General features: G+C 38.0%; 1 protein-coding gene across 10 annotated transcripts in view; it reads right to left on the bottom strand.

Annotated features, from left to right (window-relative positions):
- The window catches only part of FARS2 (phenylalanyl-tRNA synthetase 2, mitochondrial), a 582,942-nt gene that overhangs the window by 447,108 nt on the left and 109,304 nt on the right, over positions 1-26,530 (bottom strand). The window contains exon 1 of one of the 10 annotated variants that reach the window (XM_090269840.1): positions 13,194-13,277. The exons of the other annotated variants lie outside the window; for them this stretch is intronic. The gene's annotated coding sequence lies outside the window, so the exon portion shown is untranslated. Of the gene's footprint in view, positions 1-13,193; positions 13,278-26,530 lie in introns of those variants that run through there. 10 annotated transcript variants of the gene reach the window in all.

The raw sequence follows: 26,530 nt of genomic DNA, 5'->3' as shown, positions 1-26,530 counted from the left end.
CACCTGTCTTGGACTTAAGGGGGGCGATCTTGGAGGGGATTGGGCCTGTTGCCTTCTTGATACCCTCATACATTCCTCGTGCGTTGCCTATATCGGCGGCTTCCTGAATGCTTCTGCACAGGTTTAGCCAATAGGTGTTGGCACAGTGGCGGGCGGTCTTCTGGACTTTGTTCCTGGCAGCCCGTAGAGCTTGAAGTGTACTGGGAGTGGGCGTGAACTTGTAAGCCAGTAGGGCCTTCCTCTTAGCCTCGATCACGGGTTCCATTTCTTCCCAGTGAGCCTCGTACCAGTCAGCGTTCTTCCGCTCTTTCTTCCCGTAAGCAATAATGGCGGAGTTGTATATGGCGTCGCGGAGACGTGGCCAATTGGATTCGATAATGTCATCTGCCGCCACTCCCTCGCCGAGTGCATCTTCCATCCTGTTGATGAATTGCTGGGTCTTAACTGGGTTGCTGGCACAACTGGTGTTGATGCGTGGGCGACCCTTCATCTTGGAGTGGTGCAACCTCTTCGGCGTTATGCGCACCTTGCTTACCACGAGGGCATGGTCCGTGTCGCAGTCTGCACTGTGGTAGCTGCGGGTGAGGAGGGTGCTGCCAATATCCGTTCTTCTGGTGATGACGAGGTCAAGCTGGTGCCAATGGCGGGAGCGGGGGTGCCTCCATGACACCTGGTGGATCTCTTTGCACTTGAAGAATGTGTTTGTCACGCACAGGCCGTGGTGACACAAAAGCTCAAGCAGTCGCTGACCATTCTCATTGATCTTTCCTCTCCCAAAGTTTCCAAGGCAGGTGGGCCAGGCCATGTGGTCGGCTCCTACTCTTGCGTTGAAGTCTCCAAGGAGATAGAGAGCGTTACTTCTGGGAATCTTGGATAACGCTTCGTCCAGTGCATGGTAGAACTGTTCTTTCTCTTCGGTGGTGGCGCAGAGGGTTGGGGCGTACGCGCTAAGAATGCTGACTGGGCCGAAAGTTGTTGACAATCGGAGGGTAAGTAATCTCTCTGTGCCTCCTGTGGGTGGCTCTATGGAGTTAACAAGCGTGTTCTTCACAGCGAACCCAACACCGTGCTGTCTTGGTTGGTCCGGAGACTTCCCTTGCCAGTAGAAGGTGTAGTTGGTTTCTCTGATAGTTCCGTTGTCGGCCAACCGGGTCTCCTGTAGAGCCGCAATGTCGATGTTTAGTCGTGCCAGTTCCCTATCGATGACAGCGGTTTTCCTGGCACCCTTGATCCGCGGAAGGTCTGCAGTAAGTCCGGGGCACATGGTCCTGATGTTCCAGCTAGCGAGGCGAAGAGCCGGAGGCTATCTATTACATTTTTAATTAAACTTTGATGTTAAAATAATTAACTTATTATCAGAAAAAGTTACTTAAAAATGTCTGTCAAGTTGAGCTCTAGCCAATTTTATGACCTGTATTAAACCCACTTATAATTACATCAAGAATAAATGCCAGTATAAATATAACACTGCCATAGATCGTTTAATTAATTGCATTCCATAACCAGCTAAGCATTAATTTTTGTAACAATGCACTTGGAATGCTTGGCATATAAAAAACTTCGCCTTTCCAATTTTCTTTCCCAGCTATAAATCAACTGTCCTAAACAATGCCAACCATTCAATGGTATTTTCCCAAGACATACCAATTTTCTAGGAAATTGATAATATCAGATCCTATATCAAATAAATAGTCCTCAATTATACCCACTAATGAAGTTTTTGTCATATGTTAAAGTTAAAATGTTACATTGTAACTTATTTACTTATTTCTAAGGAAAATATTCACTAAAACTTAGTTCAAATTAAGCTAATACCAATGCTATATATGCAACTCCTTGTATGAGACTGCCAGAGAATCTCAGAAAAGTAAGGCAGTATTACCATCAATCAGGGTAATCACCAGTTTCACTCTGGACATCTAATGATGGGCCTGAAATAGCATTCTCAAATCATGGGCAGCACTAATGCATGGCACTTAAAAAGGCTTGCTCCTGTTTCCTGTCTGTTTGACATGGGTTTCTGTCTGAGCAGCTTTTCCTCAATTGAGTCACCGCTTGCTTCCTACTATCCCTGAACACTCATTGTGCAAGGCCAGGAATAACTGATGAGACGTTTTTCACTACTGTGATTTTAAGGGAATTTTTCACCTGCTCTGATGTGTGTTTTTTAATACCACCAAGCAATTTTATGTAGACTCCAGATGGGTGACCTACAATTTAATTCAATTCTGTGCTATCTACCTGAAGATTGCAGCTTTAGGTCCCACAGGTTAAAGGCTCAGTCCCATAAGACTGCTCTCTCCCCACTTCAGATGCCAATCACAAGTCCAGGTGGTGACTGTCTGGAAATCAGAGGTTCCCCCTCCTTGTGTTCAATTAATTTGCTCAAGTGGCTCACACAACTCAGGAAAACATTTTACTTACTATATTATAGTTTATTACAAAAACATACAACTCAGGAACAGCTAAACAGACAAAATGTTTAGGGCAAGTATGTGGGAAGGGGCCCAGAGCTTCCATACTGCCTCTGGGCTTCCAGCACTCCACGTAAACAGCAACCCTTAAGCTCTCAGAACCATGTTCTGCTGGGTTTCATTACCTAGGCGTGAATGATGAAATCATTGACCATTTGTGACCAAGTTCAATTTCCAGTTCCATTATCCCTCCCCAGAGGTTTGGTTGGTTTCCTTGACAACCAGCCCTCATTCTCAGATTACTGTATATAGGGGACTTGCCAAAATTCACCTCACTAACATAAACTCAAGTGTGGTAGGAAAGGGCCTGTTATATAAATAACAAAAGACACCCACTTCACCTTATGGTTCTGAAGTAATTTCAGGAACTGGAAACAAAATTAAATGTTATAACAAAAGATGTCCCTATAAGTTACAATTACAAGGGTTACAACTACTATTAGAAATTACAAGTTGTTTTAGGAGCTTGTGCTAGAAACAACAAAGACCAAATATTTATTTCATAATATAAGTCACATTATCACATGTTATAATGTCACCATCAACATCATCACTACTCTCTTCATACTTGTCTAAATGTAACACCATTTCAGCAATTTCCCCATCATTCAAGGAATATACAAGAGGTACAACATTATCAAACTGAGTATTCAACTTACAACTCTGGCTGATCAATTTCTGATAAGAAGAGAAATATGATGTAATCTTTTCATCAGTAACATGAAAACCTTCAATGTCTTCTTTGTAGGTTCATTTTCAAATATCATTGTAGCCCCAAGCCAGTTCCAAGCATTTGCTGGTGTTGATTTACCAACCTCATTTCAAGCATTAGCAACTGCGTAGATTTTTTTTTTTTTTTTTTTTGAGTGCTGACTTCCCTAGCCTGCTTCACACAAAAGCCAAAATAGATTGTGTTAACGAGCAAAGGGGGGCTCCTTCACATGGAGCCTTGGTGTAAGACCCAACAATTAGTGTTGAGAAAAACAGGTCTTTATTTACAATATTCCAACCTTGGGAGGGGTGGCGGGCTAGAAACTCTCCTACTTAGAGCCCTGTTTTCCCTCAAGACTCAACACTTCCCTTGCTCCCCAAAAGGCTATAAGCCAAAACCAAGCCCAATAGTTCCCCATTTCTCATCTGTCAGGTCTCTCCTTCAGGACCTGGGGTACATAGTCATCAGCCTCTGTATAATAGTCCAGAGAAGCATGTGCCATGTTACAGTGGATCGTGGTGAAGTCCAGGAAAGGCACAAGTCCTAAGAGAGTATCCTCTCCTTATGTCCCGAGTTCCAAGGCTCCAGATAGCGTCTGGGTCTACAAGGCAGAATCCTTGGTGACTTCTGAGTCAGCTGGAACAGGCATAACAAAAGGAGAAGCATGCCTGCTTTTCTATTAGCCCAGGCCACATGGATGAATCCTGACTACAAAACTCCGCTACTTCTTCTCACATGGCTACATAACATACTCCTCCAACATGCTTCTTCTCATGACAGACAGCGGGGCCCTTCTTTCACATCAGACTTCATAGCAGAACCGGGGCCCTTCTTTATCCTTTCAAATATCATGGCCCCCTTCCTATGACTGGCTCCTTTCCTTATGGCTGGCTCCTTTCCTTCTAGCACTTCCCTTCAGAAAAGGCTCAATTATTTCCTTACACACTCGACCTCATGGCAGGCTGGTCGGGTCCCTCTGCAGTCTTTAAAACTGCGTGGTCCAGTGCCCAAACGGCTCCCGCCTTTCGTTTAAATCCAAATAGCAACCTGTGACACAGTGGGTACAGGGACCAGTCATGACCACCTGCAGGAATCTCTCACAGGCCTGTGAGCTCTCAGCCACCACTCTAAGGTCAAAGTTCTTCCCATCTCCCTGACCCCCGGCAGTGGCCACAACTATGTGCATAACTAAGAAACTAGCTACCAGCCATAGGTATGCAAAGTACCTTCAAAACTGCATTACTTCCTTCCCCTACCCCAAAACCATGACTTGTGGGAAATTTGGAAATGGCCACCCTGCCCTGTTATAATACAATTCTGCAGACAGAAAAAGCACTCAGACATGAAGAGAGACAGCAAGAGACAAAGGCACAGAAAAACAGACAGAGAGACATGCAGGTTCTTGAGGTAGGAAGCAGAGTAAAGGGGAACTGTTCCCCAATCTTACAGGTAAAAATCCAGAGAATAGACATATACAGGCAGAGCACTGACAGTGTCTGCTAACAAAAGTGTTACTTAACCATTCTGCATGTGCGTTCCCTCATCCTTAAAATGGGGAATAGAACAGTTCTACCTCATAAGGAAAATGTGAGGATTATTAAGTTAACATAGCTGTAGTATTTAAGAGTCAAAAATGTTCATCTTTAATCTTTCTCTCTTTTTTTTTTTTTTTGGTCCAACTAGGAGTCATTTTTACCCTTAATTGGTGTCTTTGCGAATCTCTCTAGGGCTTTCTCGTTTTTCCTAATGCCATATTCTTTTTTCTTCACCCATCCTTCTTCTCTCCCCTTTAGAAAACTATCATCTTGTTGTCTGTATCTGTGGGTCTTTGTTTTATTTATTCATTTGTTGTTTTTTTTAGATTCCACATATAACTGAAATCATACGGTATTTGTCTTTCTCTGATTTATTTCACTTAGCATAATACCCACTAGATTTACCCATGATATCACATATGGCAAGACTGCATTCTTTTTATTGCTGAATAATATTCCATATATATGCAATACGTCTTCTTCACCCATGTTTATCTTCTCTATCCATTCATCTTCTTTATTTAAATATATTTTATCAATTATGCTATTAGTCATCCCAATTTCCCCCTTTGCCTCCCCAACCCAGTACCACCATTCTTTCCAGCAATCCCCTATCTTAGTTCACATCTGTGGGTCATGTATTTAAGATCTTCGGCTTCTCCATTTCCTACACTATTCTTGACACCCCCCTGTGTATTTTGTACCAACCAATTATGCTTCTTAACCCCTGCATTCTTTACCCCATCTCCCCTTCCCCTCCCAGCTGATAATCCTCCAAATTATCTCTATACCTATGATTCTGTTCCTGTTCTGGTTGTTCACTTAGTTTGTTTTTTTAGATTCAGTTGTTGGTGGTTGTGAATTTGTTGCCCTTTTAATGTTCATAGTTTTAATCATCTTCTTTTTCTTAAATAAGTCTCTTTAACATTTCATATAATAATGGCTTGGTGATGATGAACTCCTTTAGCTTTACCTTGTCTGGGAAGCACTTTATTTCCCCTTGCATTCTAAATGATAGCTTTGCTGGATAGAGTAATCTTGGTTGTAGGTCCTTGCTTTTCATCACTTTGAATAATTCTTGCTAGTCTCTTCTTGCCTACGAAGTTTCTTTTGAGAAATCAGCTGATAGTCTTACGGGAATTCCTTTGTAGATAACTCTCTTCTTTTCTCTTGCTATTTTTAAGATTCTTTCTTTATCTTGAACCTTTGGCATTTTAATTATGATGTGTCTTGGTGTGGTCCTCTTTGGGTCAAATTTGTTTGGGACTCTCAGTGCTTCCTGGACTTATATGTTTATTTCCTTCAGCAAATTAGAAAAGTTTTCCTCCATTATTTTTTCAAATAAGTTTTTAATTCTTGCTCTTCCTCTTCTAGTTTTCGCACCCCTATGATTCAGATGTTGGTATGTTAATAGTTGTCCCAAAGGTTCCTAAGCCTATCCCTTTTTAATTCTTTTTTCTCTCTGCTGTTCTGATTGAATGCATTTTCCTTCCTTGTGTTCCAAATCGTTTCTTTGATTCTCGGCTTTATCCTCTCCACCATTGGTTCCCTGTAGATTTTTCTTTATTTCACATAGTATTTACCTTCATTTCTTCCCTTATGTTTTTGCCATACTCGATGAGTTCTTTGAGTATCCTGATTACCAGTATTTTGAACTCTACATCTGATAGGCTGGTTATCTCTGATTCATTTAGTTCTTTCATTTGGGACATATTGCTTTGTCTCTTCAACTCGGCAGCTTCCTTGTGCTTGTTTCTGTATATTAGGTAGAACTTCTTTGACTCCCTGTCTTAGAAAAGGTACCTGTAAATTGTGTGGGGTATAGCCTTAGGTAACCACCAGGGTGAAGAAATCTGCTTCACTGCTTTGTGGCTATGTATGCGGGGAGGGCTCAGAGAAGGGACAATGCCATTGCCTGACTTCTGGAGCTCTGCCCAGCACTTGCCTCTTTTCCAGTCACTTCACCCACTTCCCATATGCAACTGGCATCCTTACAGCTGTTACCCTGGTGCTGAATGCTTGAGTGGGTGGATTTCTGTACATTCTAAGCCCATCCAGTCCCTTCAAATGGACTCTCCTGAAAATCCACAATTTCTTCTGCTGCCCCCACCCCCACTGGTTTTTACAACCAGAAGTAATGGGGATTTATCTTTGCGGCACTGGAACCCTGGGCTGTGCAGTCTGGCCTGAGGCTGGGATTGCTTGCTCCCAAAGTAACCCTCCCAATTTTTATCTACCATATGTGAGTGTGGGACTGGCCATTCTGCCACCTCTCCATGCCACACTGCATCTCCAAACCTTTCCCTGTCTCCATGACTTCGCCCATCCTACCCATCTGGATAAATGTGGCTTCTTTAAATCCTTGGTTGTTGGTCTTCCATACAGTTTGATTCCTCTGACTGTTCTGATTGTTATTGGCCCTGAGATATAGCTGTAATTCCTTCTGTGGTTCTGCAAAGAGGCAAAAAGCGTGTCTGCCTATGCCTCCACCATTCATCTTCTTTATCCATTTATCTATCAATGGACGCCTAGGTTGTTTCCATATCTTGGCTATTATAAGACATACTATAATGAATATAGAGGTAACACATATGTTTTTGAATTAGAATTTGTTTTCTTCAGATAAATACCCAGAAATGGATTTACTGGGTCTGATATAAATAACATTTTTAAAGTTGAGTTCTTTCAGAATGTCTTGGAAACTTAGGAAACTATTAACTAAAGCAAGTATACAGTTTTGTTCTATTTTTTAATATGTGTATACTTGTTCTTCAGAAGGCATAAAATTCCTTGGTTACCAGGCTCTATTACAGATGTCAAATTGTTGGGAAGGCAAATGTCAAAAACATTAACTTTCACAAGAAGTAGAAAACAACAAAATTCCACTTTTCTTCCAACCCAGCTTATCATTAGTGAATTGTATTGAAGATACAAGTAGTAAAGAAGTGATCAGAAAATATTTCTCTGGTTTTCTCTTCTCTCTTATATAAATAATAATATCTAAGTAAATTGCAAGTTTGCCCCCATTCTTTTCCAACTTTATCTATGGTTACAATGTGCCTGAAACACTGACATCCAGGAAGAGTTAACCAATGGTTAGCATCCTTAAAACCAGTTGGTGATTTCTCACTGGTCATCCTTAATGTTTCTAGAAACCTAGTCCCAGTGTAATGCTGTTTCATCTACAGTGCAAATCTACTCAAGACTAAAATTTTCAATGAATATTAGCAAAACCATCAATATCATTTTTTAACTCACTTCTGATGAACAAAGCTTTTCATTGCAGGCTTTCAGACACTTTACACCATGAAGCTTCTTAAATTTCTGCAGCCAATCTCTGAATATTTATACCTACCTTTGACAGTTTTTTATGGTATGTTCTAAGTTATTTCATAACCAATAAATCACCTTCTCAGTTCTTCATTGTCCAATCTTCTTTATTAATGTAGTCAATATCTGCACTTTTTGGGCTATGTAGTGTTTTCCTACTTGTCACTAGTTCTTTTTTAAAAACTTCTTTTAGAGAAAGGGAGAGGGAGGGATAAAGAGTGAGAGAAGCATCAATTGGTTGCTTCCTGTACACTCCCAACCAGGGACCCGGCCCGCAAGCTAGGCACGTACCCTGACGGGAATCAAACTAGCAACCTTTGAGTCTGCAGTACGAGGCCCAATCCACTCAGACACACCACTCAGGGCCTTATCACTAATTCTCGGTCATCACTGTCCCTGCATAAATTTCACAACTAGCCTTTCTATATTTTTAGGCTGTATATGGTGGGGCCCACACATACGTAAAATAGTTCACAGATATACCACAATTGGGTTTATAATAATTCTATTATAGGTGTTACTGATAATAATAAAATGTCAGGGCCCAGGGCAGGTCATCCCAAAATGTCCCACGATGGTATACTGATTACTTTGAATTAAAGTTCCTTGACAAACAGTTGGAGCCGGAGGGCACATGGTCCTCCCTTGTCTTTTTGAATGAAGGAAATAAATCTTCCCTATGAAAGGTGCCCCCTTGCTCCAGGGAAAGAGACACTCTTACAGCTGAAGTTAAGGAATTCAGAATCAAAAGAGTCTATATAAACAAACTTTGTTGCTTCTTTGCTAATTTACTACCCAAGCCCAAACTCTGGATTCCTCACTAATGAATACCCAAACCTTGCTTAGAGTCCTTATTAATAAGCACTAACTTTTTTCTATCCTGTCAGATCATCACAAATTTATTACTTCTTTGTTTAAAGGGTATAAAATGTTGGCTGGTCCATCATTTCAGAGAGCATCACTTATGATTTCCTGTACACATAAATTAAATTGGTTTTTCTCGTCTTAATCTGACCTTTTGTCAATTTTATTATTAGCCCAACAATAAGAACTTAAGATAGAGTGTAAGAATTCTTCCCCTACTTAATAACAGTTATACACAGGGCTCTCTCTCTTTTTAACATTTCCAAAGTGCCATTAAATTCAGTTACACATAATATTAAGTCTAGGCTACTTTACAACACAATCACAAACTTACTGTCCTGCCCTTTCTTGGCTTCTTTCCCAGGATACACACCATGTTTTAGTTCTCTGGCACCTGTGTTTTGGGGAATAATCCCAGTATTTTGAGTCCTTCCATAAATAGCATTTTCCTTAATTCTGATACAGTAGTCCCTCTCTATATCGCGGTTCAGTTATCGCGGCCTCACTGTATCGCGGGATTTTTTAAAATATTATATTTAATTATTTATCGCGGATTTTTCACTATATCACGGGATTTTGCAGTACTGTATACATATGTTGTTAAAGTTAAGTTTAAGAATGTAGAATATGTTTAAGAACATAAGTAGTGTTTATAAAAGTGTAGAAAAGGTTAATAAGGGAGTGGGAAAGGTTAATAAGGGACTGGGAACGGTTTATAAGTGTGTAGCAAGGGTTTATAAAGCCTTAAAATATGTATCAATATTAATATAAGCATAAGGTTCCTACTTCGAGGATTTTCACCTATCGCGGGGGGTGAGGGCGTCTAGAACATAATACCCGTGAAAAGTGAGGGAATACTGTATATACACCTAGGTAAGTTAACAGGGGCATTAGAATTTTAATTATGTGGCAAAATAGTAATGGAATTCAATTAAAGTGGTTTCACCTATCCTACCCCCTATGTGACATTGAACAGAAGGAAAATGCAATTTAATATATTGGAAAAATGAAATATATCATGTTATGTTAGTAGAAGAAGCCTGTTCTGAATTCAAGAAAATCTGTGTCAGTACAGTTATACATTTTAGAAAAACTGAGAAGATTAAGCTAGAGAATATTTACACTACCTAAACCAAAGAAATTAGAAAAGCCAAGAACATAGTAGAAACTTGGTCAAATAGGGTAAATGTCTTACAAATTAAAATAGGGCACAAGGCCAGCTCCTGATCCTGGAGAACCCAGACAGAGTTTTTTTCAACTGAGAGTAAGATCATAATAGAAAAGTCCACGTACAAATGAAGTTAGTTATCAGAGACAAGGCTCTACCTTGAAGAATAACTAGGTGGCAGGGGTTATTCTGGGAAGGAGTTTGTGCAATACACAAAGAATAGAACTACTAAGAGTTTATCTTCGATGTGCAGAAGAACAGAAGATACTGTTTTTACAAATTCTGGAACTAAGTATTAAGAAAACTTATTTCTTGCTGGCTTGTTTGAAATCAATTTCAATAACCTAGATGTTTAAAATAGAAATATTCACACTTTCATTCCAAATGAACCTAGTAGTAAATTATCTGTGGACATGTACATCTCTCCCAGTAGAAAATAACTAATATAAAATCAAATGGACACTCTATCTTGAAATCATTAACTTGCAGCAACATGAAATGCTTGCGAGAACATTTTAACACGCAGTTGTACTAAGAGCATCCCATGCTCTTTCCTTGAGCTTGGTCCACTTAAACATAATTATTATTTTTCACAGCAGCTGATGTACCTAATTCCTACAAATAGTGGTAGACACTGATAACAACAACCATATTTTTGTACCTTCAGTACTTTAGCAGAGAATAAAGTGAATAAATTATTTTCTCTAAGAATTCACCAAGGTGTGTTTTTCTGATTGATTCTGGAGCATGTAACAAAAAGAAAGCCCCCAAGGAAAGAACCCACAGTTCCAGTACACAGGAGTCTACAACTCAGAAAGACCACCAGAAGCAGCCCCTTATCATTCACAAAAGTTCTTCTCTTGAATGGATAAATGTAAATAAAGTTTCTCTAAAATGACTATTTATCCATCACTGGTTCCAACCATGTATTTAAAGCATGGCTTAAAGACACCAGTAAGAAATTGGCACTGAACTTTGCCTGAGGCACATGGCATCCCCGAGCTGGCAAAGGCCCAGTTGCAATATTAATGAGTATGCCATTTGTCAAGGCAATTATGCAAGAACTTGGCAGCTGCACACAGAGGGCAAGTCCAATGAGAGTGCCAGAGGATGCAGCTCAGAGGGCCAGAGAAATCCCTTGATACTTCAATCTTCTTTTGCAATACTTAACTTTGGGTACATAATGTCTTTTATTAAAATTAAGTCTAAGGGGGAAAAGAGGAGCAGAGAAAACAATTCTAAATACAATCATTATTTGAATATACAATGCTATGTTCCCACTCAGAAGAGATGTCTTTTCATCACTATAATTCAGTTGAGAAATGACTATCATAACTCTTTGCTAAGAAATGCTATATTTTCAAAATGAAAGATCTGAAAATGTTTGGTCACACTAGAAGCTTTTTTTAAAATATATTTTATTGATTATGTTGTTACAGTAGTTACAATATTTTCCCCTCTTTGCTCCCCTCCACCCAGTATCCCCTTCCCTCCAGTAGTCCCGCACACCTTAGTTCATGTCCCTGGGTCGTGCATATAAGTTCTTTGGCTTCACCATTTCCTATGTTATTCTTAACTTCCCCATCTATTTTGTACCAACCGATTATGCTTCTTAGTCCCTGCACCATTTCCCCATTTCTCCCTCTCCCCTCTTCCAGCTGATAACCATCCTAATGATCCCCATACCTATCATTCTGTTCCTATTCTGGTTTGCTTAGTTGAATTTTGTTTTTATTTTTTAGATTCAGTTGTTGATAGTTAAGAGTTAGTTGTCATTTTAGTGTTCATAGTTTTGATCTTCTTTTTCTTAAGTAAGTCCCTTTGACATTTCATATAATAATGGCTTGGTGATGATGAGCTCCTTTAGCTTCACCTTGTCTTGGAAGCACTTCATTGCCCTTCCATTTCAAATGATAGCTTTGCTGGATAGAGTAATCCTGGTTGCAGGTTGCTTTTCATCACCTTGAATACTTCTTGCCAGACCCTTCCTGCCTGCAAAGTGTCCTCTGAGAAATCAACTGACAGTCCTATAGGCAACCCCCTGTAGGCAACTCTCCGCCTCTCTCTTCCTGTCCCCAGGACTCTGTCTTTATCTTTCACTTTTGGCATCTCAATCATGATGGGTCCTGGTATGCTCCCCTCTGGGTCCAGCTCACCCAGGACCCTCCATGCTACCCAGACCTATACAACCATCTCCTTTGTAAAATTCGGGATGTTTTCCTCATTTTTTTCAATTCTTGCTTCCTCGTTCTGCACTGGTTGACTTTTTTTCTTCCTTATGTTCCAAATCATTGATTTGAACCCCGGTTTCCTTCCCTTCACCATTTGTTTTGTGTGGATTTTCCTTCATTTCATTTTGCATAGCCTTCACTTCTTCCCTTATGTGTCTGCCATACTCAAGCATATCTGTCAAGCCTGTGAGCATCTTTATCACAAGAGTTTTGAATTCTGTGTCTGATAGGTTGTCTATCTCCTCATCTGTGAAGTTGGCTATCTCCTCATTGCTTAGTTCTCCCACTGGAACCTTGATCTGTTCCCCCTTTTGGGCCATACTTCTCTGTCTCCTCATTCTGACAGGCTCCTATATTTGTTTGCCTCTGCATCCGAGGTAGAGCTGTCACTCCTGTTATGTTGTAAGGGGCGGAGCCTTAGGGATTAGTCATACAGGACGACCTTTTTCACCAAGTTGTGGCGCTGCATGTGGGGCAGGGGTCCAAGAGGGAACAGTGCCCAGCACTTGCCCCCTTTCCAGGTACCTCTCCCACTTCCGCACCAGCCTGGCGCCCCTCTAGCTGCTGCCCTGACCATCATTCCCAGAGTGGATGGGTCTGCGGGCGCCCTGGGACCGTGGGGGCCCTTTAAACAAGTGGAGTCTGATGAGACTGGCAGATTCTGCCTCCAACCAAAACCCCACTGGTCTGCACAGTCAGAAGCAATGAGGCATGATTTTCCCTGGTGCTGGGACTGTGCGCTCCAAGGGCCAGTGAGGAGCTGGGAACGCTCCCCAGGTGTACCTCCTGACTTTTTAAAACATGTGATTGCACTTTCTGCCGGCCTGCTGCTGCTGCCACCATACCATGTCCTCTCTGCCCAGGCTCCGTCCCTCCTACCTGTCTGCATGAGTATTTCTTCTTTATATCTTTGTTTGTTGGACTTCCATGCAGTTTGATTTTCTGGAACTTCTGGTTGTCTCTAGTTTTGAGTTTTGAGGTAGTTGTATTCCTTCTCAGCTGTGGAGGGAGACGCAGCATGTCTGTCTATGCCTCCATCTTGGCTGGAAGTATCAAGAGAAATCAGTTTTGCTATCATAAGTCAAAAGGTTAAAATCTGTAATTAAACAAATGCATGAGGTAATGACTGCAGACCAAAGACCCTCAAAAATTAATTTGAAGATTGACTAATGTGCCTAAAAGTATCATCATATTTGGAATTACAGGTGGACTCCCAACCATACTTTCACTACTTTCACTTAGGAAAGTTATCAGTTAATATTAAGTTCATGCTACCAATATCCATTACTATCAATGAATACTTTCCTGAATATGCCAGGGTGGAAAAAAAAACCCTTCCAATGCATGTAAAAATATAACACACACAGAGACATACATACATAAAATAAAAATACCAAACTCATCCTGTATTCTTTCTAGCATCTCCTCAAAGTCAAGTGAAACCTCAAAACTGCTAACTTCAACTTAGATCATCCTACTAGTCATCACTTATTTTTTTAATGAAAGGTATTTAGTATAGTTCTACATATTCCATATTTGCAGCATGACAACATATTATCCCCTAAATTATGCATTTAAAATAATTATATAATATTCATATTAATGTATATGTGCATAAAATCTTAAAATAAAAAATATTCAACTACTGAAAAAAATAAAGGTCATCCAGAAATAATTTAGCAAGCAAGATGACTATGACAAGTAAAATTAAAACTTGTTTTAAATCAAATCACTAAAGTGCATATTAAAAACTATTTTATGCAATTAGAAATATTACTTCATATAGAAGAAATAGCCTCCAGGTTAAAAATTATTTTATCCTGAATATTCTAAATAAACTGGTTTTGTCTAAGATTCTCCAAATAATATCACTGTGTATAAAATCCTAGAGTCTCTGGCTATTATGGAGGAAAGAGTAAATTACAGTAACCAAAGACTTTGCCAGTCCTTTGTTGCAAAATTATTAAGTAGAGGCTAAAGGCCTTACACATATCTCTACCAACAAATGGTGATGTGACATTATCTTCTCCCTGATTCCTTTTCTTTATTCTTCTTTTTATTGTTTCTCTCATTTAATCCTCATGAAAACACTGTGAACGACATAAACTAATTTGCTCAAAGTCATGCCTGCTGCCTGAAAGTACTAAACGGCAGCATCTGAATTCAAGCTCAGGCCTTCTCACTCTTGCCTCGTTCCAATTTGCCCCTGCATTTCTGTCCTGATAAATACCGACCTACCATAAGTTCCTTGGTAATTTTTCAAACACATTATCTCACTGACATGATTCATAATTCCTATTTTATCCCTGTGAAATCATGTCTCATTCCCCATACAATCCTAAGACAGAACTGACCCACCTCTTCTTTCTTCCCAATGATTCCTATAAATGCACACTTCACTCACCAGTTAGGATGCTAGGCATTTACTAGATCTTAAGCTACTTGAGGACAGGAATAATAATTTTGCCCTTAAAAGGAATGTTGTTCCAAGTCAAAAGGAGTAAACCACGTTAAAAACATCTATGTTATATATTTCCACATTATTGTTTCACCAAGAAAAGATTCCATTCATTAACTCAGAGTGATATTTCCACTGCTCAAGCCTCCCCGACAGAAGATCTAATCATAAAGTAGTTAAAAAACCAAAGCATAGCACTGAAGTTCATATAGCAAGTCACTTACAAGAATGGAAGTCAAACAACACCCTTTAATTCTTAATTCAGAGAAGGCTGTTATGTGCATGCTAAATCATATTCTTAACATATTGGCAAGATGGCAGAAAAGTGAAATTCAGTTCCCATCAGTCCGAGTCATATTAAAATTCCCCTGTAAAAAATATAGCTCTGTGTTTCTCTACAAGCTTTGTTAAGTTCTAAGGATTAGCTAGTAAGTGAAAGCATTTCATTGAAATTGCAAAATAAATAGAAAATGAAAATAATAACATACACAGTTAATTCTCATTCTTCACAGTAATTATGATTTATAACATCTCTGAGAGCACTGAATTAGTGATACTAAACCATCACTCTTAGGGGAAATGGAGTTAGTTTTCCTGAGCCTCTGGTCACATTTTTGTCAACTAATCAACACATAACCTTGTTTTATGTGTATTTCTGTGTAAGGCACTCTATTTAACATATACTGCTGATTCATTAACACTGAAATGAATGCACAACCAATAGCACTACAACTCATGCCCAAATAAAGCTTATCTAAAACAGATATTTTCTCTATAAGGCATATCACAGCCTTTTTGCATTTAACAACACTACCCAGCACTTCAGCACTAAACTTGGGGGCCATTTTAAATAGTAAAATCACCAACAAAAAGCACAAAAATGCAGAAAACATGGCACTAAACAGACGGGGAAGAAAGACACTGTTTAGAGTATGAGAGCTGTAACAAGAAAGCAGTGTGTCATATTGTTCAACCTCAGGTGGGAACCTCAGGGATTGGGACCATCAAAATCTTTGAAGTTCTGCACATGTCCTCAAATGAAACTGAAAGCCCTACAGGTATTGATTTTAAGGTTACAAATAAATTTTAGCAATTAAGCAAATTTTGTGAGTAAGGATTGTTGATATGTCAAGAAACTAGTAACAACAAATGCCTCCCGGGAAGGGAACTGGATGGCTGGGAAACAGAGGTGGGAAAAAAACTTATTTTTTCATCATATAACTTTTTAATCTTTTTAATTTTGTAATGTGTGTGTGGGTGATAGAAAATTTCATGACCTTTGCTCAAAGAAAATATCATTAAACATTAATAATCTAAAAAACAGTAATATTAAGCCTTGGGTTAAAATAGTAAAAAGACAAAAATAAAATCAAGAATAAAAAATGCAAGTAGAAACAAGTGAATTCTAAAATGAGGAATCACAAATATTTGGAGATTCTGTACACTAAGGAAACTGAGAACAGACTCTCAAAAAAGGGAACAGCACAGCGATTTTTTTTTTTTAAACCAAGGTTGAGTTTGTTTGTTTTAAGATTTTATTTATTTTTAGAGAGGGCAAGGGCAGGAGAGAAACATCACTGTGTTAGGAACCGGCCCACAACCCAGGCCTGTGCCCTCACTGGGAATCGAACAGGTGATCCTTTGGTTCCCAGGACGGCACTCAATCCATTAAGTCACAACAGCCAGGGCCAGAGAATCATTTAAAAGCAAAAATATCTCATGACCTTAAGCTCTCAATTCCCACCAAAGGAGAGAGCTATAAGGAGCATGATACAAAATGAAGAAATTTTAGAAATACGTAGTAAAGAATGAGCTTTACACATAAGTTAATTTTTCTAGAAAATTTAAACTTATTATTTCAAATAACACTTAGAATCATTTTGTACATTGGTCTTCAAAGTGTGATCCCAGGTCCAGCAACATCAACTTCTAACATCTGTTAGAAATAGACTCTTAGGCCCCACCCTCGACCCAGGAAATAGGTACTTAGGGGCATGGGCAGCAGTCCCTGCCTCAGGAGCCTTGAGGGTAATTCTGATGCTAGCAAGCGTGAGAACCCCTGGTGTAGACATATTTTGCGATGTTACTATATCATTAAATAAAGGCTATAGACCAAATTTAAACTTTTCTTAGGGATGACAGTAAAACTTTAGAAAAAACTATTATTATTCTGTGCAATCATAGTTTTTTAGTGATTTTCATTTTTTGCCTCCTCCTTCTATTTCAGTTGGCCAGCAGATCCCCTACCATTATTACAATAATAGTACTACATCTTCCTCCCTAGGTAGACTTTCATTCTGTGATAAATTCTCAAAGAAGCAAAATAATTAAGCTCATCAGAGTCAAATGCTAAAGAGCACTAAAGCTGGGTGCAGACCTAAAGAATTAAGTGCCTGGTTTCAATACACAAGCATTGAAAAGCCATTTTTTAATTTTTAGAGGCTTTTAATTCCCAGCCTGAGGCTGTGTACCAGAAGAATGACATGGGTAGAAAATTATTCTCTACAAAAGAGAGAGATATTAACATACTGAGATTTGGAAAATATTTCATCACTTAGACTAGAATGTCTGCGACTGTTCTTACAATAATTCACTTAAAACGAAGTGGAAAGGCTCAAAGCCTGGTTTCCTTGTCTGCTTCAAGCTCCATTTTTTCAGGCATCTTCAACATCAGAAAAGACTACTCTCTCAGTGGCTAGTTAAGGAAGTATTTACATTTCAAAACAAACTTAAAATTTTTAAATCAGAGGGAACTTGAAAATAAAAGCTAGATCAACCATTGCATTTAACAGAGGAGAAAACTGAGGACCAGACAGCAGACCAGCTACAGACTAGGCCTTTTATTCTTTAGCCCTTAACTAGTGCTCTTTCCATGACCCACGGTTTCTTCCTTCACACAGAGAAAGCATAAGCACCAACAGAGTGACAAGTAAATACTTGAGCAAAGTAAGCATTACATATTTTAATCATTTTAGATTTTAGATTTAAAAAATCAATGCTAATTTTCTGAAAAAGAAAGAAGCTCCATTTTTTTTAAGACTACCTTCCTCTCAGAAATCCATGTTACCTTCAAAGACCACAGTGGCAGTTGTTGACCTACCATGTAAATGGGGGGAAAAAGGTTGCTTTCAAATTCTTATTGCCAGAGACTTAGTCTGTTAGACATGGTGTCATTTTATAGATTGAAAAAGTGTACTGCCTCTAAATGATTAAATAAAGCAAAACAAGAAACAGTGAGTATCCCCATTTGGAAACAGCTTAAGTGCTCAAGCTTTAAAGGGCCCTTGAAACACTGTTATAATGAAGTGACAGAAGACAGAAATTAGAACTATTTTTTGACATGAAATAGGTAGAGCAGCTAAAAAAATGATACAAATGAAATGATACCCTCTTTGTTTTGTATGTAGGAACATGTCTCTTATCCTAGAAAAACTACTGGAAGAGGATATAAAGAATGCAATGAACTACAGTTTTGGGGGGTTTGGGCATCTCCTCTGATACCCTCACCCTGCTTTTATAGACTGAGCTTTTCTAACAGGAGAGAGGAGAAATGTACTTTGTTAGGGAGGATCAGTTACTCCCTGTCAATATTCTGACAAAGTACTTCTGATAATCTTCCATAAGCTATATATCAGAAATATAGTTTTTCTGGGTTGCTAACTTTGAGGTCCACCAACCACTAGCTGTTTCATAATAGTGTAAAAATACATTATTGTATTCTAAAAACATTAATTTTATGTCTCCCCATCCACTTCTTTGGTTTGGTCATATAGCTTATTGTTCTTATAAAAACAAAAACACGTATTTGGTCCAGAATAAAAACTTTATATTGGGTGGTCAAAAAGTTCATTTGGTTTTTTCCATAAGATGGCTCTAGAAGTGCTTAGCTGTCTTTAAAGTCATTTGAAACAATTTTGTTAAGATTGTATTGTGACAGCTGTCATATCAGTGTGTATTTTTTTTAAAAACTTATCAAAATTGGTGAATTTTTGTGTAGCCATTTTAATACTGAAGATGGAAGAAAATATGCAACATATTATGCTTTATTTTTTCAAGACAGGTAAAATGCAACTGAAATGCAAAAAAATGATTGGTGCAGTGTATGAAGAAGGTGCTATGACTGATGAAACATGTCGAAAATAATTTGCAAAGTGTCTTGCTAGAGATTTCTCACTGGATGATGCTCCACAGTCATGTAGACTAGTTGAAGTTGATAGTGATCAAATCGAGATATTAATTGAGAATAATTAATGTTATATACCACGTGGGAAACAGCCAACATACTCAAAATATCCCAATCAGTTACCTTATTGATGAAAATGAAAAATATGTCTTTTATTTTACAGAAAAAAAATAAATGGACTTTTTTGCCAACCCAATATAAAGTATATACATACACACAAAGACACACATACACATACATATATATTTCTAAGAACACAAGTGATCAAAGATTTAAATTTAATATTAGTAATTTTTACTACTTCATCAAAGATGTTTTTAAGTGAAAACAAAAATCTTGCTGGGATTTTCACTGAATTAAACATATATATCAACTGAGGGAGAAGCGACATCCCCTATATTGAGACTTCCAATCTGTGAGCACAGTATGTCTCTCCATTTATTTAGGTCTTCTTTGATTTCTTTCTTCACCATTTTATAATTCTCAGCATAGAGATCCTATACATGTTTTGTTAAACATATTCCTAAGTATTTCATTATCTTGAGAGTGACTGTGATTAGTATTTGTGGTTTTGTTTCTCACATATTGGTTACTAGTATACAGAAATGAAATAAATTTTTATATTAGTATATCCTGTGCCCTTACAGAACTCATTTATTAGTTTTAGAGAAGTAGTTTGGGGTACATTTTCTGTGCAGAAAATTATATCATCTGCAAATACGGATACTTTTATGTCTTCCTTTCCAATTGGAATACCTTTTATTTCTTTTTCTTGCCATATTTCAGTAGCTATAACTTCCAATCCAATGCTGAATAACAGTGGTAAAAACAGACATCCTTGCCTCTTCCCAATCTTAGAAAACAGTTTCTTAGCATTGAACATGATGTTAACTAGAGAATTTTATAGATGCCCATTATCAAGTTGAGGAAGTTCCCTTCTATTCTTAGTTTGGTGAAAATTTTTTATCTTGAATAAGGATTGAATTTTGTCACATGTTTTCTATATCAACTGACATGATCACATAACTTTCTTTTGCCTACTGACATGGTGGTGTATTACGACTGGCTCTGAAGTATTGAATGAAGGCAAGTTTTAAAGGATAAATAGCACTTCACAGCCATAAATATAAAACCATTTGTGTTTATCTGCTTAATGTCTATTTATCCTTACTAGACTACCACCTCCATAGTGGATTACTTATTTTGCTTAAAACCATATGCCCAATACCAAGCCTACGGCCTAGCACACAATAAGAACTCAATGAATATTCGTTGAAAGAAATTAACAATAGAACACACCGGTACATTGCCATGACCAGTCTGCCAGGGTAACAGAAACAGAGATTATGTTGGGGAGTGACCAAAAGGCAGAGCCCCTACCTCACAGGGTATACATAAATTAATCAAGATTCATCAAAGACCTAAACATAAAAAACAATAACCTAAACATGAAACTTTTAGAAGAATATGTATGAGAATATTTTTGTAACTTGGAATAGACTAAGGTTTTCTTATAACACAGAAAGCAATAACTATGAAATATAATATAGACAAATTTTTTGAAAATTAAAATTTTCTATTCTTCAAAAAAATCTTTAAAAATGAATAGAGAAGCCGAAGACTGGGAGAGATATTTACAAAGCGTGAATATGACAGCTGTTACATATAAAGAATTTCTACAATTCAATTATAGAAAGAGAAACAGCCTACTTAAAAAACAAAAGATTTCAACAAATACTTCAGAGAAAACATAAAAATGGCTGATAAGCACATAAAAAGGTTCTTCACATCATTAGTCAGCAGGCGAAAGCAAATGAAGTCTAGTAAAATACCACCATTATAATTGATTATTATTACACCAACAGAATAACTAAAATTTAAGACTGACGACACTAAATGTTGGCAAAGATGTGGAAAAACCAGAACTGCCAAACATTTGTGGTGACTGTGTAAAATGGTATAACCTCTTCAGAAAAAAAAGTTTGGCAATGTTTTATAGAACTAAACACACAATCTATCTTATGATCCACAATTCCATTCCTAGGTATTTCACCAAGAGAAAATGTCCACAAAAAGACTTTTATTGATAATTCACTGTAACTTTACTCATAACAGCCCCAAACCATAAACAGCCCAAATGTCCCTCAAGAGAAAATGGGTAAACAAACAGTGGTATAGTCATACAAAGGAATACCACGACACAGACACACACACACTACTATACACACAATACCATGCAAGAATCTTAAAAACATTATGATGAGTAAAAGGCAGCAGTCACAAAAGAGTATATACTAGATAATTCCCTTAACGTAAGGTAATAGAACAAATAAACTACAGTGGAAAGAAATCAAAACAATGCCTTCTGGAAGGTGGGAGTGAAGTCCGATCTTTGAAAGGAGCATGAGGGGACTTCTTGAGGTATGAGTAATGTTTTATATCTTGATAGGGAGTTTGAATTGCACAGGTGTATACATTTGTCAAAACTCAGTGAATGGTATACTTAAAATCTGTGCATTTTACTGTATGTAAACTTCACCTAATAAAAAGACTTGTATTAATTATATGCATTTAAGTAAAGTCTGCAACCTACTTTGAAATATAAATTTATATTTGTAAATGAAAAGATGAAAAAAGCATGGCAATATGTTAAGTATAAGAATCCAGCCCTGGCTGGTGTGGCTCAGTGGATTGAGTGCCGGCCTGCAAACCAGAGGGTCGCCACTTCGGTTCCCAGTCAGACAATCACTGCTGGAGAAAATAATGAATTTTATTCACCCAAGTACCATGGGCCTCTGTGAATAACAAAGTATCCATATCTTTTACAGGAATAGTTGAGTAAAATATGCAGAGTGGTACATCATATGTACTCTCAGAGAAACAGAATACTTGAAAGGACACTGAAGATCAACTGGTTTAATACCTTGACTTTTCAGATGAGAAACTGGGTCTAGCTAAGAAAGAGACAAGTCATCATGGAGTCAGTGCGAGGTGGACTGAGCCCAGGCTTGTCAGATACCAGCAATGCACTGCTCGCTCTTCCTCCTGCCACAATACCCAGGACCCCTGAGGAGTCTTTAATGAGATTTTCTAGTTATTTTGGTGACAAAGTATTTGAAAAATGAGGTCTGTGCTTCAGATGACAAAATACTCAAAAAACAGAAGTGCATTTTGTTCATAGCTGCCTGTGAAAGATTATAGGCCTATTTTCTGATTTTGACATTTATTTGAAATTCAGATTCTATTGTATAGCTTAATATGAGCTGTAGACATAATTAATATAAATGTGAAAATCTCAGGGTGAAGTAAGAGAATAGGAAAAAAGGAATATGCTTAAAGTTCAAGCCACTTTCCTGTTCCACATTACAGCATTAAATTGTCTGCTCTTGTCAAACACAAAATTCAAACGCTAAGCTGAAATTAGTCTCCTTTATGAATCTCTATTACCTATTCTGAACGAAGAGCACATGGACCTCTTTTACACATGTGTGTCTGAGAACCTGTGGGTAAACTATTTAATGGAGCCCTGGAGTTGATCTTTTGGTATAGTCACGATGCCTCTCTTAATTTAATTTACGTGAGGGGAGGTGACACTCTGTCAAACATACTCTAGTAGGCTACCAGTTTTAAAATCTATGCAGCCCTGGGTCTTTCTAATATATTTTAAATATCAAAACAGCACCATGCCTTTAAGACTCTCCACCTTTACAGCAGAGAGGAAAGCTGCTTACCTTTTTACAACATCTCTTGCAAAAGGTCTGGAAGAAGAACAATTAATAATAAAAATAATAATGGAATCATTATTTCTGAATCATAATTGAGCACCTTACATATATTATCTCATTTAGCCATTATTATCATTCAAAATTGATATTATTTTATAGAAAAAGAAAATGATGGTCTACAGTTATATTGCACAAAAATTGGTGGTGGTAAGAATCAGAAGCCCAGATCTAACTTCAAAGCCCACAGTTTTTCCACTGAATTAGATGGATAATGGATAAATTCCAGTTACCCAGACCAATATCACTCACTGTCATCCCACTGCTTCCAATGGCTGAACAGGGTATCATTGGGTGCAGCATGTCCTTTAATACAGATGGAGATTCCCAGGAGATGTACTGTCTACCAGCTCTAACAATACACTGCCTTCTCCCTAACCACTGGCTCAATTGCCAATACTTAGCTTTCCAGGTCAGCAGAACAGGGAAGTAGATAGAGTGTATTCAAGAGGATACTACAGGTTACCCAAGATATAGGAAGGAGGCCAGGCAGCCACTCTGAACATGAAAAGGAGATTAGCTCTACTTCAGGGCATTCCTTCAAGTCAGTTTCATCTGTTAGAAATCCTTGTTATTTCTTCTCTGGGCCTATGATGTCTCTACATCCCTTACGGCCTCTATCTCCAGGTCTCATTCCTCTGCAGCAATGGGAGCAAATAGTCCCCACAAGAAACCAGGTCCCTGACCACAACTACAGCCAGTATCTGCAAAGGAAGCAGCTGCTCAGGCCTTCCTGGATCATGATTTTAGACTTAGATAAATTTGACCTGTAGACCACTTGCTTTGAAATCACCACACGAAACACAGTGGCTTCTTCAATGTTTGGTGAGCTGAAACCTAGTTACCTACCCACTTAAAACAAAAAGCGAGATATCTGAAAAGAAGGCGTGGAAGGGCAGAGCAGTCAGGGAGATCACAGCAAAGAAGTCAAAGGGCACTTCAGAGGAAGCAATGATCATTCATGCATAAGGACCACATTTTAGTTCATCTAACTATTTTTTATTCTCTTAAAAGTGACTAAGGAGGTGAATTTCATTTTGAAGCTCTTAAAGGGTAAACATAACACCACAGTCCTCAGAGGAAAGGAGAATCTTTGGGGTAGCCAACAAGACAAAGGCCGTCGTCTCCCACAGAACAGTCCGGAGGCAGGGTCCACGTAACACTGCCTCCAACATAGCTCACTCCTGCCCTCTGTCAGGGACCTTGACTCTCTGCCTCCCTACTCCCCTCAGCATCTGCATAGCCGATGATCAACATACTTGCCATACTTCTGTGTGATTCTTATTTTCCACTTTTGTTTCTATTTCTCTAATTCATCCTCCTTATTTTTATGTTTTATCATAAATTTACATCCTTGCTGTAAGCTGCCTGCAATTATTTGAGTTAAGAAAAGGGTAAAAAATAAATAATAATAAATCCCAGTTTCCAATCTGTACCTGGCTGGGTAAAAAAAAAAGAGGTAAATATAATCAACTTATTCAAATCATACCAAAGAAAAAATACACATTTCTGTGTAAGGATCTGAATATCCCAAGTGGAATCACATTATCACATTGGAAAAGAATCTAGAGGACCATAGGACCAACTTGATCAGAAAAGAGTCAATTTAATGAAGATCACAACGCTATTTAAGGGCACTCCCCTACTTCACAGCATGACTTTCATGCAATCAGCACTTTCAGACATTAAAAGGAAACATGTTCAAACCATTTCTTGTGAGCCTAATTGAGACATCCATGCATCAGCTGATGAACATGCATATCCCACTACTTCATCACAGTAAAGTACAGTTATCAACAAGTCCAAGCAATTCTTATTTGTGTAATTATTTAAATACTGTATCACATTTACTTAATTAGTTTCTAAAAATGAGGAGCATAAATGGAAGAACATAAGTGCTGATACTAACAACACAACTGAGACAAAGAAGGACATAATTCAGAGTATAAAAGTGATGACTCACAGTCAATTACAGGACATAAGCTTATCAACTCAGTGTGCAGAGGTAAGAGGGAAAAGGTAAACCTATCCCAAATATAAGACCACAACGTCTAAAGACTGATGAGAGAAGTGACAGAAAATTTAAGAAGATTATAAAAATATGAAATAAAAACTAGCATCGGAAAAACATTCTAGTAACTCAAACACAAACAGCAAATTCATGGATCTATTCACAGGCATATATTTTCCACAGAATCATTTATCAAGATAGGGTAGAGAGTTCCTTAATTTGAAAAAAAAAAAGTAAAAGAGAAAAATCAAACTCTATGAGTTTCTGCTCTGCCCCTTCAAAGACCATCATTGATAACAGTATTAAAAATATATTTTACTGATTATAGATGAGTAGATCAAAAAACTGTGGTACATTTACACAACAGAATACTATGCAGCAGAAAGAAGGAAGGAACTCCTACTATTTGCGACAACATGGATGGAACTAGGTAGAGTTATGCTTAGCGAAATAAGCCAGGCAACGAAAGGCAACTACCACATGATATCACCAAATACAGGAAACTAATAAACAAAACAAACAAAAGAGCAAAATAGAACCAGAGGCATGTAAACAAGGAGCAGACTAACAGTGACCAGGGGGAGGGAGAGAAGGGGTATGAAGGGGAAGGGTCTAGTCAAGGAACTAGTATAAATGACCCATGGACATGGACAATGGGGTGGGGATTGATGGTGAAGGGTGGGGGCCTGGGGGGAGCAATGGGGGAAAAAAGTGGGACAACTGTAATAGAAAAACAAATTAAAAAATACATATATATATTTTACTGATTATAGACAGTTCTACAGACAAAAGCAAAACTTCAGCTTCAAAATTTCAACATTGTAAAACTGTCTACATTTCAGTTTAACATATTCCTAATGTTCTTTTTTAAATATATGTACATTGCATAATAGCTGAACATAAAAATACAGATTTAACTTAGTTCTCTGGGATAAACCACATGTTTAACTTCTGTACGTTGAAGTCTTAAAACCCTTCTCAAGAATGCACTGTGAATGAAAGTGGACGACAGTCTGTGGTGTGAGAAAAAAGACTAGGACCCAAGACTCTTGGGCAATATATGTTTTACATTTGTTTTCTAGGTTTCACCCCCATGAGTAGACACCTGCCCTGGCTACTCCACAAGCTATTATTAATAGCTCATAGTTATCAGCAGAAAACTCCAAGACCCATAAAGATACAGATAAATGAAGCACTTGTACCTTAGATGTTCTTCTAATCCATTCTTCATACATGAAAAAAGGTAGTCAAAGGCAATTCACTTCCTTTCATTTACCTTTTTAAATAAAGTACATCCAAGGAAATTAGTTTTGAATCATAAGCAAAAATTCATAAGGTGAAAATGAAAATAAGTCAAACCCCAAATAACCACTGCAACTGTCAGCCTTGCTTATAAGCTTCTAACTACAAGACAGGAGCAAAGGAGAAGTAGGAAGATGGAATTTTTCCTCCAAGAAAGGAGACATGGAATTACTAAGATCTGAAAGGTAGCCAGAGAATGACTATCTTGGGTTTCAATTCAGATGTAAAGATGTGCTTAAGTAAATAAAATAAAAACAGTAATATCACAGAGTCATAATTAGGCTAACAAGTAGAAAGTAAAAAATATAAATTTTCAATGCCTTCTTCCTTGTCTTTTCATGGCCTAGGAAGCTAGACTTTCCTACTATTTTTTCCTAATGAACTATTTAGGCTTTATTCACATAGTCTTACAAATTACTATATATTTTCTTAATCCTCACCCAATGATATGTTTATTGGTTTGAGAGAGCAGAGAAGGAA

This window comes from Furipterus horrens, unplaced genomic scaffold, assembly GCF_987537825.1.
Source record: "Furipterus horrens unplaced genomic scaffold, mFurHor1.1.pri manual_scaffold_3, whole genome shotgun sequence".
In the NCBI taxonomy this organism is placed as follows: Eukaryota; Metazoa; Chordata; class Mammalia; order Chiroptera; family Furipteridae; genus Furipterus; species Furipterus horrens.
The sequence above is the reverse complement of the archived record's forward strand: the minus strand, read 5'-3'. Positions and strand labels throughout refer to the sequence as shown.